We start from the raw sequence: 17550 nt of genomic DNA on the forward strand, positions 1-17550 counted from the left end.
ATTAATGCCTTTGGAATGCATATGCCTCATGGATGAGGCATACTACATTCAGAGTACATTGACTCCAAATAATTATAAAAAGTTCATGTTTTGCTTATTCTACCAAGAGATTTGATACCTTAATCATCTATAATTAATTAGCCACTCTTGCCAATTTCATTCATATACGCCATAAAAGGCAACATAGTTTACTGTTTAAATCAGGAAATCTGTTCCTGGCACTGCTTCTGTTATAATTTGTCACTCTGGGGGAAACCCTCCATTGGATGGTTATTATTTTCTGCTGCTTTAGTTGACAGGCAACACTGTATTTATATTTTTACTAGGGGCCCAGTGCACAGACTCATGCACATTGAAAGGAAATCGGGAGCCTGCACCCATGTGCCTGGGGAGTTTCCACATCCCCATGAGCTGCCGGGAAGTTGCATGGGGAGTCTGTCCTCCCCACAGCTTCCTGAAAATATATTTCCAAATGTCCCTTCTGTGGTCAGGGTTGTGCCTTGCCAGCCGGGAGGTCCCCAATGGACACCTTGGGCCATGCTGGATGCTTCCCACTGCTCGGAGCCGGATAAGAGATGCTCTGAGGTGAACAATACAAAGTTGGGGATCTTGGAGGGCAGGGGTGCTCTGTTGTCCATGCCCCCCACCCTTCAGATCCATCTCTCTTTGACTTTTACCCCTATTGTCAGTTGCCACATTGTGGCCACTGTTATATTGCTGCCTTCCTCTGTAGCTCCGAGGCAATTGGTAAGGGATGAGATTTGATCTTGATGCCCGAGGCAGAGTTCCAGGAGCCCAGCGGCGATATCAGGCTCATCCTGGTTACTCCGAGTGTCTGCACTTCAACCTTTCTTCAGAGATTGTAACTGCAGGCTTATGGGGTATGAGAGATGTAGCAGTGCACTAAGTGGCAGGCAGCCGGGGAGGAGCCTCAGCCGGGGCTGGGTGCTGCACTTCTCCTGTTCACCCCGGCCCTGCTGCACCTACTACTTCTGCTCAGTAGTGCTGCTGCAAGAGGCTGTGAGCCCAGCTTCTGGCTGAACAGCGCTCCAGCTGTGGGAGCACACTGACCATCAGGGGGCAGCTCCTGCATTGAGTGTCTGCCCCCTGTTGGTCAGTGCGCATCATAGCAAGGACTCACGCCTGACCCATGTAGCCATGGCCCGCCACACCATTGTGTCTGCTGGGGTGGGGGCAGGCGCTCCTGTGTGTTATGTCTCTGCTCTGGCCCACCCCCCAGCCCCAGCCTCTCTGTGTGTTGTGTCTCCACTCTGGCCCACTCCCAGCCCCGGCCTCCCCGTGGCCACTGGGGTGGTGCGGCATGCAGTCCCCAGTCGTGACACTTGGCTAATTAGCATATTCCCTGTTTATAGATAGATAGATAGATGATAGATAGATAGATAGATAGATAGATAGATAGATAGATAGATAGATAGATAACCTTCCACTTAAGTAAATTTCATCCTTATCTCAGATGCTACATGATCATACCCTCCAGACACAGGATTAGAGGGATAATGATTTCTGACCTCTGTTTTTCCTCTGGCCTCTGAGGCACTTTTTGTTTATTTGCTGAACTCTTTGAAATTGCAGACTCTGTTCTCACTTTCTTGAGGCTTTGCCACACTCTAAAAACAGAAGTTGAAGAAACAGTGTAAGTGGGATTGATATCTGTGATATGATCCAAGCTGATATCTGGTTAGGGTTATGTAATTCACTGGTCTTTGGAATATCAAGTCTTTTCCAAATAAGGAGATCCTTGTATGGTGGTGAAAAGCTCAGAAATAACTCAGAGGATAGCCTTTCACTAGTGAATTTATCACCCACCAGAATCAAATCCTCAATCCTGCAGACCCAGAAACCTGATTGCCACATCTTATTCCAAGCAGATCTATATGGTGGTGGTGTTGGGAGGTGGGGAGTTTACTTTAAAAGAGCTCGAAAAATGACATATCAATCAAAATGGAAATTCAGTAATTTAAAATGAGATATTTAACTATCTCAAGGACTAGAATATTCATATCTAACTGATCAATATATTGCTCTTGGTAAGCACCTGTACCTGAGAAGGAAAAGTATAACAATGTAAATGTGTTTCTGAAGTTGGAATCAGATTAAATTCATAAGAAATGTTTCTTCTCCTTTAGATAGTGCATAGCTGAGCAATGACTCCTGTAACCTCTTTTGTTGCTTCAGTAGGTGAAGCCCCAAGTTTAGCTCTGATGGAGAAATTGTATCAGTCACATTTCCTTGTTTTGAAGGATGGGAGAGGGTTATCTTATTGTTTACTTCTAATATTGATTTACAAGTTTTTTTATACTCCATTGAGGTAGAGAGGGCAAACGTAATAAGAATATGTACTCCAAACCCTGAGGATAAGAGCTGCAGTATATGAATTTGAAGGATAAGCCTATTCACAGTTGTTGTGTTTTTTTTTTTGGTTTTTAATTAAATCTACATGTGGTAGTCAGTTCCCCTTATCTGGAATATATGCTATAGTTATTCTTGTGTGTGTCCTATCTTTCATAAAATAGTAAGAGTAGCTTTAAAATAGATTTTTTTCTCATTAAGTAATAAAATGGCTATTGACCTCTAAGTCATCCTTTGAATCAGTGAAGTAGGGGTAGCTAGATGGGTGTCCACATCAAAATCAGAAGGTATAGATTGATGAGCCTGTAATCAGAAAAGGGCAGTTGCATAAACAATGTATTTTATAGCATAAAATAGCCTGACATACCCAATTCCATGTTTTCCTAAATGGAAGCGTATGTTGAAATGCACATTATACAGACCTATAGCAGTGGTCAGCAAACCGCGGCTCGCGAGCCACATGAGGCTCTTTGGCCCCTTGAGTGTGGCTCTTCCACAAAATACCACATTTTTAACAAAGACCAGCTTAGGAATACCATAATTAAGTTAATAACAGTGTAACTACCTATATAGTTTAAGTTTAAAAAATTTGGCTCTCAAAAGAAATTTCAATCGTTGTACTGTTGATATTTGGCTCTGTTGACTAATGAGTTTGCTGACCACTGACCTATAGAAATGCTATTATGATAGCTCCAACTTGACAATTAAAAGTCAACCAAATATAATATGAAATGTAAGCTGGTTCATAGAGATGAAACCACTAGTTATAGTTCCATTTTGCTAATAAACTCTTCCATCTGAAAACCCTTTCTATTTATGGATGCCCTACCAATTCAAAGCATATTCTCTCTCCTAAAATGGTTTATTAAAAATTTTTATGGCTGGCAATAAGACGGAGATTCAATATAAATTTTATATTTTACATATATATCAGTTGCTGCCAGTATGTTAGGTAAATACCCAAATATTCATTTTAAAAATTATTGTTCAGTATTTTTCAAGTGATATCAATGATAGATAATTAAAAGAAAACATATGAACTATATCATAAGGGTTTTTATTTGCTAAGGCAGAATAGCAAATAGCTTCTAAGACTTAGAACATTCTCTGCAGTGTATCTAAGAGGGGAGATTCATATATTTATTTCATGCCTTATGTGGTAATTATCATTGAGAAGTTCATATTTTTATTTAACTAAATACAGTGGGGCCTTGACTTACGAGTTTAATTCGTTCTGTGATGTAGCTTGTAACTCAAATTACTCATATGTCAAATCATAAAGTGAACGAGTGAGGCACGTGATGCTGGGCTGATGTTGTGGTGTTCACTGTGACGTTCGCTGCGCCAACTAGTGGTGGGGTATCTGAAGCTGGCTCGTAACCCGAATTTTAGCTCGCAACTCAAAGCAAAAAATCGGCCGGGAGACGGCTTGTATCTTGAAAAACTCATTAGTCAGGACACTCGTAAGTCAAGGCCCCACTGTATTGATTCTTTAGCTTATAGCATGACAATGTTAGCTATTCTCCAAAGCCATTTTTACCTCATATCTAATATGCCCCTTAGGAGGTTAATGAAATACTTTGCTTTATGTTTGTGGAGAATTTTATTATGAGGGGATTGAAGTTACATTTAGCTTAAGAAATGCTCCCCAAAAAAGTTTTTAGAATTTTAAATATATGCTTTGTTAATTGGATTGTTTTATAAATTAAAAAGTCATTAAAATATAATTTGGAGGTTTTTATGTCTTGCATATACCAACTTTGTTATGCTTCAGCATATATCCTATTGCGAATCAGATAATTCACTTTCTACCACAATTTCCCTATAAGACATGTTCGGTATGTGCATTGTTGCTTTTATATGCATTGTTTACTACCCTAAGTTTCAAACAAATTGGTTTGTTTGCCAATCCACACAACACTTTCTGCATTAAGAGAATGTTTTTTCAGATTTTCCTTGTGAACAACAAAGTGAAGATGTTCTTTTTAAAGGAATAAAAATATGGGGGACAAAAAATTGTTCATGTTGTAGATGCCTTTTGCATATGTATTACTGTAGTACGTCATGTCATTTCCATTTGGGATATACAATATAATGTAGAGAGCCCTAACTTTTTAACCATGGTAACTTTAGAATTAAAAATTAATGATGAGAGTCAAATTTGATGAACACAGGCTTGTGAGAAATATTTGTAACCTCAAAATGGCATTTACAAACCAATTAGCTTGGCTTTAATCCACTTCATTTGAACTTCATGACAATGGTGACACAGTTGCTATTTTCTGCTCAGCTAATCCCAGCATCACTGTTCAGTTGGTTTTAGAATCTACTTTTCTAAGAATTAGCTCTGCCATTTGTAAAGTGTTACTCCTGACATGATCTCAGACTACACTTTGTATGCATGCAATTCATTAGTCTTTAAAAATAGATTCAAAGGCAAATATATAGCATTTGCTATAAAACAGAAGATTGTCTTTAAATCCTCTTATTTGGGTTTGATAGAAATTGTGACAACAAGTGGTATTTTTTTTTCTTCTGTCTGTGTCCCAACCATCACATTTTGGTACCCTAAAAACAGGGGCCTTTAATAAGTAATTACAGATTAAAAATGGCGACTGAGTAAGTGGATGTTGCACGGACATGCTCCCAGGAACAAACTGATATTACAACTAAAATACAGAAAATCTACCCGAATAATCAAGGGAAGACTCCCAGGAGAGGACCCTGATAACAGAGGACCGAAAGTGGAGACCGCATAGAGACTGGTAGAAGGGACCTGGAGGTGCAAAAGGGCTGGCTGGGCGCCCACAGACAGCAACTGAGATTCTGGAGAGATATCCCAGCTGTGGGGGGTTGCCACTGAGAACTCTAGGGTCTAATCCCCAAACTGGGCCCCCCAATAGAGAGCACCAGAACTGATAAGGGTACCCCCATAACGTCTGGCTGTGAAAAGCAGCAGGGTTGCTGTATGCCAGGGACAGATGTCTGGAAATTCAGGCACCCTCTTAAAGGGCCAACACACAAAATTCTCTGTGGAGCCACCCACCTTGTGCTCCAGCAGAGGGAAGACAGAGTGGACTGGAGCGGTGCGAATAGAAGCCAGGATAGGGCACTCTGTGGTTAGAGCTCAGAAGGCATTACCCCAGTTTTCTGTGCTGGGTCCATCTCTCATGCAGCAGAGGATATCTTTCCCACACAGAAATTTGCTATACATGAGGCCTTGCCTGGGGGTAAGACAGTGGACCCATCCTGTTGGAAAACACCTTGCCTCATGGGTACGGAGTTCCTGAGGCCACTTAAGAGATGAAAAGTAACAAATAGCCTCCAAGCAGAACTCTCTCCACAGCTGAGGACAATTGTCTGAGGGCAACTCAAGTTGTAATCTTATGTCTATAGGCAGAGGTGATCTCTGGAGGCTTTGAGTCTTTGCCTGATCTATCCAGTCAGAAACAGCATTTGACACTGTCTTGCACTAGAGATTGAGAAGCATAGCAGATCTACCTAATATACAGTCACAAACCCAACCAAGCAACCAAAATAAGGAGACAAAAAAACAACCCCCAAAGAAAGAACAAGAGAATTCTCCAGAAGAAGAGAGAAATGGAATGGAGATAAGAAATTTATCTGAAACAGCGTTCAGAGTAATGATGGTAAATATGCTCAACAGCATGAAAAAAAGATATAACAACTATGAAAACAAAAATAAAGAATGACATAGCACAAATGAAGAACTTGGAAGGAATACACAGCTTCTTAGGGGAAGCTGAGGATTGAATCAGTAACTTAGAAGACAAGGTTGAAAAAATCACTCAGAGAACCAAAAAGAAAAACAATTAAAAAACAGGAGGACAGCTTCAGGGAGCTGTGGGACAATGTGAAACATAACAATATTGGAATAGCAGGTGTGCCAGAAGAGGCAGAAAAGGAGAAGGGGATAGAGAAATAATCCCTTTTGTGTTTGAAGAAATAATGGCAGAAAACTTTCCTAACCTAGTAAAGGAAAAACTCACACAAGTTCAGAAGACGCAGAGAACCCCAAGCAAGAAGAACCCAAACAGGACCATGCCCAGACACATCATAATTAAAATGCCAAAACTTAAAGACAAAGAGAGAATCTTAAAGGCAGCAAAAGAAAAGAAAACTGTTTCCTACAAAGGAGCTCCCATAGGCTGACACCTGATTTCTCATTAGGAGCTCTACAGGCCAGGAGAGAATGGCATGAAGTACTCAAGGTAATAGAAAGCAAGGATCTGAAACCAAGATTACTATATCCAGCAAGGTTATAATTGAAAATAAATGGTCAAATAAAGAGCTTCCTGGACAGAAATAAGGAGCTTGGTACATCACTGCCAAGCCAGCATTACAAGAAATGCTAAAGGGACTGTTGTAATGAGAAGAAGAAAGACGAGAGAGAAACCTAGGTGTACAGAATTTAAATGGCAATAAATAAATACCTATTAATAATATCTCTAAATGTAAATAGATTAAATGCTCCAATCAAAAGGCATAGGGTAGCTGAATGGATACAAAAACATGACCCAACTACATGCTCTCTACAAGAGACCCACCTCAGAACAAAAGATACAGGATGAGAGTGAAGAGATAGGAAAAAATTTCCCATGCAAATGGGAAAAATAAAAGCTGGAGTAGCAATACTTATATCTAACAAAATATGCTTCAAAATGAAGGCAATTGCCCCAGCTGGTTTGGCTCAGTGGATAGAGTGTCAACCTGCAGACTGAAGGGTCCCAGGTTCAATTATGGCCAAGGGCACATGCTTGGGTTGTGGGCTCGAACCCCAGTAGGGGGCATGCAGGAGGCAGCCAATCCATGATTCTCTCTCATCATGGATGTTTCTATTTCTCCCTCTCCCTTCCTCTCTGAAATCAATAAAAATTTATTTTAAAAAATGAAGGCCATCACAAGAGACAACAAAGGTCACTACATAATACTAAAGGGATTGATCCAACAAGAGAATATAACCCTGGTAAACATATATGCACACATTATAGGAGCACCTAAATATATGAAAAACAAAACAAAACTTTAACGGAGAAATTGACAACAATCCAGTCATAGTAGGGGACTTTAACACCTCACTGTCTTTACTGGATAGATCTTCCAGACAAAAACTTAACAAGGAAACAGAGACTCTACAAGACACACTGGATTAGATGGATTTAATTGACATTTATAGAACATATCACCCCAATGCAGCAGAATATACATTCTTCTCAAGTGCACATGGATCATGCACAAAGATAGACCACATGTTAGGACACAGAACAAGTCTCTACAAGTTCGAGAAGACTGAAATCATATCAAGCATCTTCTTAGATCTCAGTGGAATGAAATTAGAAATCAAATACAGTAAAAACAACCAAAAACATTCAAATGGAGGCTAAAAGCCTGTTATTAAACAATGAATGGGCTACCAATGAGATCAAGAATGAAATAAAAACTTCCTAGAAACAAATGAAAATGAACATATAACAACCCAAAATATCTAGGACACAGCAAAAGCAGTCCTGAGAGGAAAGTTCATAGCACTACAGGCATACTTCAAAAGACAAAAACAAACAAACAAAAAACACAACACAACCATAAACTGTTTAACAACTTAAAGAACTAGAAAGAGAACAAGAAAATCCCAGAGTAAGTTGAAGGAAGTAAATAATAAAGATTAGAGCAGAAATAAATAACATAGAGGCTAAAAAACAATTAAAAAATCAATGAAACCAACAGCCGGTTCTTTGAAAGGATAAATAAAATTGATGAACCATTAGCCAGACTCATCAAGAAACAAAAGAGAGAGGACCAAAATAAATAAAATCAGAAACAAAAGTGGAGAAGTAACCACTGACACCACAGAAATACAAAGGATTGTAAGAAAATACTAAGTACAATGATGACAAACTGGACAATTTGGATGAAATGAACAAATTCCTGGAAAAATACCATCTCCCAAAATTGAATCGGGAAGAATCAGAAAACCTGAGTAGGCCAATAACAACTGATGAAATAGAAGCAGTAATAAAAAAAAACTCCCAGCAAAAAAAAAGCCCAGACCCAGATGGCTTCACAGGGGGGTTTTATCAAACATTCAAAGAAGAACTAACACATATACTCCTCAAACTATCCCAACAATCCAAGAGAAAGGAACACTTCAAAGCTCTTTTTATGAGGCCAGCATTATCCGAATTCCAAAACCAGATAAAGACACTACAAAGATAGATAATTATAGGCCAATATCCCTGATGAATATAGATGCTAAAATCCTCAAGAAAATATTACCAAATGGGATCCATCAGTATATTAAGAAGATCATACACTATGACCAAGTGGGACTTGTTCCAAGGATGCATGGCTGGTACAATATTTGGAAATCAATAAATGTGATACATCACATAAAAAAATTGAAAGACAAAAACCACATGATCATATTAATAGAGGCAGAAAAAGCATTCTACAAAATCCAACACCCATTTTTTATAAAAACTGTCAGCAAAATGGAAATAGAAGGAGCATATCTCAACATGATAAAGGCCATATATGATAAACCTACAACCAACATCATACTCAATGGGCAAAAATTAAAACCATTTCCCGTAAGAACAAGAACAAGACAAGGATGCCCGCTTTCACCATTCTTATTCAACATAGTACTGGAAGTCCTAGCCACATCGTTCAGACAAGAAAAAAGAAAAGGCATCCACATTGGAAAGTAGAAAGTAAAACTCTCATTCACAGATGGCATGATATTGTACATAGAAAACCTAAAGATGCCACCAAAAATCTACTACATTCAATAAATTAATTTGCAATGTAGCAGGACACAAAATTAACACCCCAAAATTGATGGCTTTTTTATACGCTAAGAATGACTTCTCAGAAGGAGAAACGAAACAAACAATTCCATTTACCATTACAAAAAAAAAAAAAAATTAAGATACTTAGGAATAAACTAAGGAGGCAAAAGACTTGTACTCGGAAAACTACAGGACATTGAAGAAGATATAAACAAGTAGAAGAATACATTGCATTCATGGATTGGCAGAATCACCATCATTAAAATGTCCATAGTACCCAAAGCAATCTACTGATTCAATGCAATCCCTATTAAAATACCAATGGCATATTTCACAGACCTAGAACAAATACTCCAAAAATTTACATGGAACCAAAAAAGACCCCAAATAGCTGCAGCAATCTTAAGAAAGGAAAAGTTGGAGGAATCACAATACAAGATTGCAAGTTATACTACAAAGCCATTGTAATCAAAATAGCATGGTTCTGGCACAAGAATAGGCATATAGAAAAATGGAACAGAACAGAGACCCTAGAAATTGACCCAAGTCATTATGCTTAATAAATTTTTGATGGAGGGGGCAAGAGCATACAATGGAGTCAAGACAGTCTCTTCAATAAATAGTGTTGGGAAAATTATACAGATACTTGCAGAAAAATGAAACTTGACCACCAACTTATGCCATACACAAGAATATACTCAAAATGGATAAAAGACTTAAATTTAAGCCATGAAACCATAAAAATCTTAGAAGGAACAATAGGCAGCAAAATCTCAGACATCTCTCATAGCAATATGTTTACTGATACATCTCTTAGGACAGTGATGGCGAACCTATGACACGCGTGTCAGAGGTGACATACAAACTCATTTTTTTTGGTTGATTTTTCTTTGTTAAATGGCATTTAAATATATAAAATAAATATCAAAAATATAAGTCTTTGTTTTACTATGGTTGCAAATATCAAAAAATTTCTATATGTGACATGACACCAGAGTTAAGTTAGGGTTTTTCAAAATGCTGACACGCCGAGCTCAAAAGGTTCGCCATCACTGTCCTAGGACAAAGAAAACTAATGAGAAAATAAACAAATAAAACCACATCAAAATAAAAAGCTGCACAGCAAAAAAAAGCCATCAACAAAATAAAAGGATGGCCCCTGTATGGGAGACCACATTTGCCATTGATCCATCTGATAAAGGGTTAATCCAAAATATAGAAGGAACTCATACAACTTAACAAAAGGAAGACAGTCTAATTAAAAAATATGGGCAAAGGACCTAAAATAGACACTCTCCAAAGTACACAAACAGATGGCCAAGAGACATATGAAAAAATGCTTCAAGTCACTGATCACCAGAGAGATGCAAATTAAAATGACGATGAGGTATCATCTCACACCTGTCAGAATGGCTACCATTAACAAATTAAATATTGATAAGTGCCAGCTAGGATGTGGAGGAAAGGGAGCCCTAGTACACTGCTGGTGGGAATGCAACCTGGTGCAGCTATTATGGAAAACAGTATGGAGTTTCCTCAAAAAAATGAAATATGGAACTGCCATTTGACCCAATGATCCCACTTACTGTAATGTATCTTATGAAAACCGAAACACCAATCAGAAAGAATGTAGGCACCCCAATGTTTATAGCAGCACAATTTATAATAGCTAAGCTCTGGAAAAAGCCCACGTGCCCATCAGTAGATGAGTGGACTAAAAACTGTGGTACGTTTATACCATGGAATACTGTGCAGTAGTATAAAAATAGACTCTCCTACCCTTTGAGACAGCATTGAGGGGCCTAGAGAGTTTCATGCTAAGTGAAGTCAGTCAGAAAAAGATAAATATCATATGATCTCACTCATATGTGGAATGTAAGTAACAAAATAAACTGATGAATGGAGTGGATCCCAGAGACATGGAAGCATGGAACAGAGTGTGCAATCTCAGAGTGAAGGGGGTTAAGGGTGGGTGGGTGGAAGTAACCAAGAACCAAGAACCTTATATGCATATATGCATGGCCCATGGCCGCAGACAATGCAGTGGTGAGGGCCTGTGGCAGGGTGGGGGTGACGGCTGGAGGAGGTCAGTGGAGGGAAAAAAGGGAACACATGTAATACTTTCAACAATAATGAAATATTAAAAAAATAAGTAGTTACACTAAGTGGAACCAAAAGAGTAAAATCATACAAACTTAAAAGGATGTTGTTAACTTAAATAACTAGAACTTTTTATGGACATGCACACTCATTTCATATCATTTAGATTGATTTCTTTTCAAGAATCCACTGTGGATTACCTTTGTTTTCACAAAATGTAATAAAGTTGAAATATATGTGTTCCTTATGTGTACACATTTCAGTTACAAATTATTATTATAACTATCTCAGATACTTTATAACCAAATTCTCTGCAGTGCAAAATGTTCTTTAATATATATATATATATATATTTGTTGATTTCAGAGAAGAAGGGAGAGGGAGAGAGAGAAACATGAATGACAGAAAATCATTGATTTGCTGCCTCCTGCACGTCCCCTACTGGGAATCAAGTCCGCAACTTGGGCTTGTACCCTTGACCAGAATCAAACCCCAGACATTTCTGTCTGGAGGCCAAGGCTCTATCCACTGAGCCAAACCAGCTAGCACAAAATGTTCTTTTATATATATATATTAAAAAATAGTATCTTGCCATTGGCCCTTGGACTGATATGTCTTAGGTTTGATTTTGGTCAATGGCATGTACCTCTCTGAAAATCAATGGAAAACATATCTTTGGGTGAAGATTAACACAACAAAAAAAGTGTAATAGTCTCTAGGTTTATACATGCTGTTGCAAAAGGTAAAATGTCCTTCTTTTTTACAACTGAGTATTATTCCACTGTGTAAATGCACCACAGCTTTTTTATCCACTCATCTACTGATGGGCACATGGTCTGTTTCTAGATTTTGGCTATCTATAATAATAAAAGTGTAATATGCTAATTAGACTGGACATTCTTCTGGATGACCTTCTGGATGAAGCCGAGGCTACGAGGGAAGCCCGGGTCCTGGGTGCCTACCGATGGATCAGGGAAGCCTGGGTCCCAGGTGCCAGAAGGAAGCTAGTGACGGCAGCCGGGGGAAGGAAGGCCTACTCTTGCACAAATTTCATGCATTGGGCCTCTAGTTGTAAATAATGCTGCAGTGAACATAGAGGTGCATTGGTGTTTTGGGTTTCTTAAGATATATTCCCAGAAGTGGAATTTCTGGGTCATAAGGCAGTTCTATTTTTAATTTTTTGAGGAACCTCCATATTATTTTCCACAGTGGTGTACCAGTCTGCTTTCCCACCAGCAGTGCATGAGGGTTCCCTTTACTCCCCATCCTGGCTAACACTTGTTGTTTGTTGATTTAGTGATATTGGGCTGGGTGAAAGAGGTGAAGGGATTAAGAACAAAACAAAACTCATAAACACACAATAGTATAGTGATTACCAGAGGGGAAGTGGGGTGGGGGAAGTAGGAGAAGGTAAAAGGGGGGACAAATTATGCTGGAAGGAGATTTGACTTGGGGTGATGAACACACAATACAATATACAGATTATGTGCTATAGACTTGTACACCTGAAACATATATAATTTTATTAACCAATGTCATCCCAGTAAATTTAAAGAAGTATTTTAATAGCGCATACGCATACGTGAATAAAAATGGCCACTGCCTTTTTGATAACAAAGTAACCTTTAGAAAATATATATACCTTTTTACTGTTTTGATTATTGATTTATATTATTATCTTTGCCAGAGAGTCTTTAAAGATATTACAAGGTGTTATCTAAAGCTAAATCCTCAGTTTCTTGGAAGAAGAGATTTTAGTCTAGTTCAGTGATGGCGAACCTTTTGAGCTCAACATGTCAGCATTTTGAAAAACCCTAACTTAACTCTGGTGCCTTGTCACATATAGAAATTTTTTGATATTTGCAACCATATTAAAACAAAGACTTATATTTTTGATATTTATTTTATATATTTAAATGCCATTTAACAAAGAAAAATCAACCAAAAAAATGAGTTCGCATGTCACCTCTGACACACACGTCATAGGTTCGCCATCACTGGTCTAGTTATTCTGCTATGGAAAATAGAAAGTATCACCATCGCACGCCTGATGTGGCTCAGTGGTTGAGCATTGATCTATGAACCAGGAGGTCACAGTTCGATTACCGGTCAGGGCACATGCCTGGGTTGTGGGCTCAGTCCCCAGTGTGGGGCATGCAGGAGGCAGCCATTCAATGATTTTCTCTCATCATTGATGTTTCTGTCTCTCTCCCTTCCTTTCTGGAATCAATAAAATATATTTTAAGAAAGTATCACCATCTGCTTATGCAGCTATGATAATAGCAAAATAATGTTCCTATTATATCAGCAGGAGACCGCTTTTCCAGAGTGTCTTTTTTTTTAAGAAACAATAAAATTTGATCATTAAAACCAAATTAAACCATTTAATAGTGTTAAATATTATAATAATGAAAGTATTTCTTTAATTTTGAATTTCAGTATATTACAGTTGCAATGAATAAATTGGAGATGGTGTTATTGTATTAGCAAAGGAATGGGGTACATTAATAGATTTAGTGCTGCCATCTCATTTGCTTAATGTATATTCAGCACAACCTTTCAGCAAAGAAAGTTTGGAAACACTGTGTTAAATAATTTAAATATATACTTTTATTAGCTTTGTTTAGAATAGAGACTAGTATTGATACATAATGAGCCTTTAGCAAAACTGATGGCCAACATAGAAGTCCAGAGAAATGTGATTAACATATTCCTAGCTCTCATATCATTTTAGTAATAGCCTTTGGCCTAATATATTAGAACTACAGGCCTGGTGCATGAAATTTGTGCACTTGGGCGGGGGTCCCTGAGTCCAGCCCGCACCTTCTCTCAGTCCGGGAGCCCTCAGGGGAGCAGGACTAAACCAGAAGTCGGACATCCTTAGCGCTGCTGCGGAGGCGGGAGAGGCTCCTGCCACCGCCGCTGCGCTTAACAGCAGTGAGCCTGGCTTCTGGCTGACCGGTGCTCCCCCTGTGGCAGTGTACTGTCCACCAGGGGGCAGCTCCTGCATTGGGTGTCTGCCCCCTGTTGTTCAGTGAATGTCATAGCAACTAGTCAACCTCCTGGTGGTCAGTGCATGTCATAGCGAGCAATTAAGCAGCCTTAGCATATCATTAGCATATTATGCTTTGATTGTTTGAACGAATGACTGGATGACTGGACAATTAGTGTATTAGGCTTTTATTATAAAGGATATCTTTAGCTATTCTGGGTTTAATTCTGAAGCTTACTTTTTTTATACCTTTCTTTTCCATGTGCAGACACGTTGCATAACTAGTCTTTACCCACTGCCACTTTAATATCCTTTAATGCATTTGAGTTAAAGATGACTAACAAATCCTCAGACTTATCATTGCTACTATAGAAAAAAATCTTTAAGGGATAATGGGGCACTACTTTGTAACCTGAAAGTAATACATAGCAAAGTAAAAAAAAAATGAAAATTTCTACATGGGGTTAGCTATAACAGTATATCAATATTATAGTAACCTAAAAGTGAGAACATATTTTAACATTTTGATGCAGATATTTTAACATTAATATATTACCTTGCAGTCTCCTGTTTTCTAATGCAAAGCTTTTAAATTTCTTGTCACAATAGAAAAATTTTAAGTATGTTAATGCACACTAACTAGTAGCCTGGAAATCTAACAAAGAGAGAGAGGTGGAGGGGGATGAGAATGAATGTGTATGAATTTGGTGTCTCTTTTTGATATCCTAAGTTTGATATCAGTACAGATAACATAGAAAACTAGACATTTTCAGGATAATTTGAACCAATCACTAATAAATTAAAGCAATTTTTGTTCTGCTTATCCATTTCAATTGTTTGAATGACTGAAATAATTGCATGTAAGTGTCCCAAATTTATTCACTTAGACAACAGGGAAACCTGCAAAATATTAAAAATGATATTAAATGATATCTGTGTGTTTATGGCCTTGATTTATCCTTTATACCATATTTTGGCATTTTCTACTAATCCTTCATCTTCTTTTTTAATTTATCTCAATTTTGACTTCATGGAAAATAGCATGTTGATTTGTTAAAATAAAATGTATATCATTCGCCCTAACTGGTTTGGCTCAGTGGATGGAGTGTCAGCCTGTGGACTGAAGGGTCCCAGGTTCAATTCTGGTCAAGGGCATATACCTTGGTTGCGGGCACATCCTCAGTAGGGAGTGTGCAGGAGGCAGCTGAATTGATGTTCCTCTCTCATCAATGTTTCTAACTCTCTTTCCCTCTCCCTTTCTCTCTGTAAAAAACCAATAAAATATATTTTTTAAAAATGTATATCATTCATTGCTATCGTTAAATAATGTTTCTCATTTGATTGTGGAATTTAAATAATGAAATATAATTTAACCATGTGATTTAAGATTTTCATTGTGGATAACATTCTATACCAAATTTGTTCGGAAGCATTTGAGTATAATCCTTGCTTAGATAACTGGAAATCTCTTTTCAATTACTTTACCAGGATGCTTTTTACAACTATGTTTAAATAAGTGGGGGAAACATAACATCTTAGGCCTATACTGCCACAATAAATGATACTGAATGACTGATAGGACATCTATAAATTGTTTAAACAGTTGGGAAAAACATCAACTATGTCCTAGTGCTGAATAATAGATAATAGATATTTTGTGGATGGTGTCTGCAGGTATATCATCACTACGAGTCCATTAGACTGTTAAGGAAAATATATTTCTCTAGTGGCCCAGTGCACAAATCCATGCACATTGAAAGAAAATTAATTAGAAGAAATATTTTAATTTTGCTATTCACCCTTTCTCTATAGTAGAAGTATCAACCAAATTCATGATTGACAATGACAGATCGAAACACACTCATGCAATTGGTGCCAGTGAGAGCTTTATATGTATCATGCATGCACAAGTCAACCCAGCCTGTATATATATAGAATCAACTTGCTTAATTAGACCTGCTTTCTGATTTAGCTAAACTGTTTTCAGCCCAGTGAAGCACCCCAACTTCTCTTTCAGGTAATTGTCAGCAACACAGCAGTAAATATCGACACGAAGCAGATTATTATTGTAGATCACGCAGGGAGAGAACAAAGGGTAAAATATTTAACTGCAGCAGTGTTTGACTATATTCTACATAGTGATAAAACATGAAGTCATTTTCAAGGTCCACCATTTCTTCTTTTCAGTTGGGGCAAGGTTCTAAGCTTTCTAAATTTCCATGTTCCAGCTAATGAAAAGAAAATAGGGTTCCACTGAATCTCCTATTTACCTACTCCAGGATTTCTGTGAGGATCAAATGAGATGAGGCACGGGAAAATGTTCACAGACATTTGGTTACAGTGTAATATGTTTCCACCTGTATTCCTGGGCTGAAGAAACACCAAGGAGGCTAGTAGTTAGGGAGAGGAAGCCAGGTGTTGCTATGTGACGTCATTATCCGGTGCCCACAGCAACCTTTCCCGGGCTGGGATGGGGACCTCATTTTGCACCATGGGGTCTTGGCAGCATTGACTGCGATTTGGTGGGATGTCGCTTCAGGGTGGTGGTGGGGGTCTGTGTCCCACTTGGGGGAAGCTGAGTGTTGGTTTGTTGGAGCCAGGTCTGTGGTTCCGGCCCGTGCATGTCATAGCAGCTCCTTGTTGAGCATCTGCTCCCTGGTGGTCTGTGTTCATCATAGCGACCTGTCGGATGGTCAGACACTTAGCATGTTAGCCTTTTATATATACAGATATTGGAAAAATAATTTGTTGCTCCTTTGCTATTGATTTTAATAAAACTCAGTTATGAACTAATAAATGAGATATTAGTAAGTTTGACTAAGTAAAGTTATTAATTTAAAATTGCTGATGTAAGGAAAATTGCTGATATCATCTATGGAATAGATCAGGGGTCTCAAACTTTTTAAATGGGGCCAGTTCACTGTCCCTCAGACCATTGGAGGGCCGGACTATAGTTTAAAAAAAACTAGTCGGCTGCTAAGCAGCAGGCAGCGGTGGCAAAAACACCCAGCGCGGGCTGGATAAATGTTTTCGGTGGGCCGTATGTGGCCCGCGGGCCGTAGTTTGAGGACCCCTGGAATAGAAGGTAGCTGTATTTCTTATTTATTACAGAGGACTGTAGCCTTAATCCAAGTCATTTTGAATATTTACTAATGATTGCAAATAATAAAATGACATAGTTTTGAAATTTCTCTGAGGTTTTAATTACATCAATGATAATGTTTGAAAGTAAGGCGTATGTTACCTATAGTTTGGACATTTTTATTCATTTCACTGTCT

The 17550-nt window shown here is 38.3% G+C and overlaps 1 protein-coding gene across 1 annotated transcript in view; it reads left to right on the forward strand.

Moving 5' to 3' along the window:
- The window catches only part of DMD (dystrophin), a 1824373-nt gene that overhangs the window by 48806 nt on the left and 1758017 nt on the right, over window positions 1-17550 (forward strand). The window lies entirely within an intron of this gene.

Source organism: Myotis myotis, unplaced genomic scaffold, assembly GCF_014108235.1.
Source record: "Myotis myotis isolate mMyoMyo1 unplaced genomic scaffold, mMyoMyo1.p scaffold_m19_p_4, whole genome shotgun sequence".
In the NCBI taxonomy this organism is placed as follows: Eukaryota; Metazoa; Chordata; class Mammalia; order Chiroptera; family Vespertilionidae; genus Myotis; species Myotis myotis.